The following is a 3,351-nucleotide window of genomic DNA, read 5'->3' on the forward strand; positions in this document are numbered from 1 at the left end:
TAGTAGTGAGAATTTCTGAACCAATATAGAAAAATTGCTAAACATAAAAGAAAATATGAATAAACACATTAGCACATTGAAGTACATTAAAATACAAATACAATAAAATATTTTATTCATCATATTTCACTAGAGAAAGGTTTCGAAAGATAGCTTCCTTAACCTACCTTATACAAACTTGACATTTGTATAAATCTGGATTTTACAGTCATTTGGAAATAGCAATTTTGAATTTCCAAGGGTTATTTTTTAAGATTTTATTCATTTATTTGACAGAGAGAGAAGGAGAGCACAATCAGGGGAACAGCAGGCAGAGGGAGAGGGAGAAGGAGGCTCCCCACTGAGCAAGGAGCCGGATGTGGGCTGGATCCAAGGATCCTGAGATCATGACCTGAGTGGAAAGCACACACTGAACCAACTAAGTGAACCAGACACCCCTCCAAGGATTATTTTAGAAGAATTTGTGTTTTAAGAAAACTCAAGTCTCTTCCCCAAACTGTATTCATAACATTATTTTTTTCCATAATGAAACTTTTTTGTCAACATTTAAAGAGCGAATTTTAAACAGATTCTTGGACTAGTATCTCATACTTACTAGTTTGTTCAACTTTAGCACCTATCTCATCCCTGATAGCTTTCCAATACTACCTCCTTCACCATGAAGCTCCATTAAATTTCCCAATTCAAACATGAAATCCTTTTCTGTCTTCTCTGTGCTCTCTGCACTCATTTTATTGACAACCTCTTCCAAGTCATTGGTCTACAACTTTGGGGTAATGAATTTCACCACCTTCTTTTGGATTTTGCAGACCTCTGGTACTGAATTTAGGTCTTCTGAATCTGATTGTTGCATTTTTTTAGTAAAATCAACACAGACTAGATGAACCAAATAACTGTAAAAAGTCTTGACCTCAACATGAGCTTCAATCATAGCTTGTACTTTTTTGATAACAGAGCACAAAAGTACAATCCATGCCATGGAAGTTGCTCAGGCAGTTTTTGCCCAGAACATTCTTAGTGATTAGCTTGGATTTTCTTTTTTCTTTTTCTTTTTTTTTTTTTTTAAGATTTTATTTATTTATTTGACACAGAGAGAGAGATCGCAAGCAGGCAGAGAGGCAGGCAGAGAGAGGGGGAAGCAGGCTCCCTGCTGAGCAGAGAGTCCAATGCAGGGTTCGATCCTAGGACCCTGGGATCATGACCTGAGCCAAAGGCAGAAGCTTTAACCCACTGAACCACCCTGGCACCCCTAGCTTGAATTTTCTAAGCACAACTTCATCATTTTGCAATTCAGCAAGGCTCACTTCAAAAAACAGTAACCTAGAAGTCATCAGATACAATTTTGGTTCCTTGACTCCTTCAGGTTAACATTTTTCCAACCCTCCTTACGTCATACCAATGTTTCTTAAAAAACCGATCAACTACTATCTTTTTGGCTCCCTCTTTGCTGCCTTTTGCGAGATGCTTGCTCTTGCCAATCACCATGGTGCAGCTCTGAGAGCCAAACTCTTACATCATTATTGCAAAATAAGCAATGCAAAGTTCTCCAACCCCAGTCCATAATCTTAGAAACAGGATACTACTTAGATCTTTTAGAGCGCTTGGGTACATGGGCTTAAAGAACTTATTCCACCTCATTTCTTTGTTAAATGCTAAAAAAGAACTTTAAATGAAAGAAAATTTAGGGCATGTGTCTTAAGGAAATGATAAAGATTATGGTAACAAGGTGCTATGGTGTGACTGTGTCTGCCCCCCCCATTCATATGTTGAAATCCTAATACCCAACAGATGGTATTAAAGAGTGGGACTTTTAGAAGTTACTTAGATCATGAAGCTTTGGTCCTCATATAATATTAGTGCTCCTGTATTAAAAAAAAAAAAGAAAGAAAGAAAAGAACCTGCAGATTTAGTTCACTCATGACCCAGAAGAGGGTCATCACCATGCTGGCACTGTGATCTCAGACTTCCAAACGCAAAAGTTGTGAGAAGTAATTTATGCAGTATTTTGTTATACAGACTGAACTAGGACACGTGGCTTAATTTAAGTTTTTATGTTGTTTGAAAGGTACTGAGATGATTTATCAATATAGTTTTGTGATTAAATATTCTTACCTACCCTCTTTATGTCAAATAAAAACCAATCAGGTTCTTTAAACTTAAATCATAATTTTTTATTTATTCTAGTTTCATTAGTGTAATATGTACTTTAGACTCATTCTTTGATTTTTGCCTTCCCCAATTATTAGCATAAGAAATTTTTAAGTGTGTAAATAATCTTTAAAATATAAATTTTAAATGGTGAACTGCTATCACTTACTTTGCAGTTACTATTGCCAATCATTTTAATACGATAATTAGAACTAATGAATTGGTCATAACTTTGAAAACCATCCTATAAAAACCAATACAATCTACCAGGTTCCTGGTTGTCATAGAAACTGATCATAGCAAGCACGTTTAATGCAGCACACATTTATGCATAAATTAATAAACCACCAAAGTTTAAAAATGAGCCTAATCAAAACCATTTTCACCACAACTTTCATCATTGCTCTATATTTTACCTGATGCATCATTTCTCTTTACACTTGAATGAAAAAAATATATAATATGAACTAAATAGATAAAGAATGTATGCTTAGAGCTAACATTCAGTAATCCTCTCATAGGAAAGAATTCTGTCATTTCAGATGAAATAATGTATCAATGTGACTTGCCCTAACAATTGAAATGCTCTTTCTTCCACTGTATTTAGCTGTTCCCATCATCGACTAACTGTAATAATTTGGGGAATAAAAAGTCTTACAAAATCCAACATTGGGATGCAGTGAACTGCATCATCTTCAGGATTTAAAATGTAATTTATGAGGAATAAAAAGGACATAATTGGAAACTTGAAACAACTAACATATGCAAATATTCAAGATCCAGTAAAGGAGATATTTTGTCAATCAAAGGTTTCATTGATAAACCATTAGACAAAAATTATATGTGTCATTATTTTATACAAAATGCATTTCTGTAAATGCTTTCTTTTCCTTTGTTTGAATATGTAGAACCAAAACATAAAAATATAATGCAAAGAGAGCACCCTTATCTCAATACATGGAGCACCAATATCTCAATACAGCATATTATCAAGTCTAATATAAAATTTTTAAGTATATTTACATTAAAGAAAATCATTCAGAAAAGAATTAAAAGAAATACGAGTACATTAAGAATATCCATGGAAAGCATACCATATATATATGAATATACATATATGTACATACATATAATTTTATATACACATACAAAGAGAGAGAGAAATGTAACCAAGTGTCATGGACCCATCATTTGACTTCAATA

The 3,351-nt window shown here is 33.8% G+C and overlaps 1 pseudogene; it reads right to left on the reverse strand.

Moving 5' to 3' along the window:
* Positions 1–560: 560 nt before the first annotated feature.
* LOC111147468 lies at positions 561–1,485 on the reverse strand (annotated as a pseudogene).
* Between the last annotated feature and the right edge of the window lie 1,866 nt (positions 1,486–3,351).

The sequence above is a fragment of the Enhydra lutris genome, unplaced genomic scaffold, assembly GCF_002288905.1.
Source record: "Enhydra lutris kenyoni isolate GAN:26980312 unplaced genomic scaffold, ASM228890v2 scaffoldscaffold17, whole genome shotgun sequence".
Lineage (NCBI taxonomy): Eukaryota > Metazoa > Chordata > Mammalia > Carnivora > Mustelidae > Enhydra > Enhydra lutris.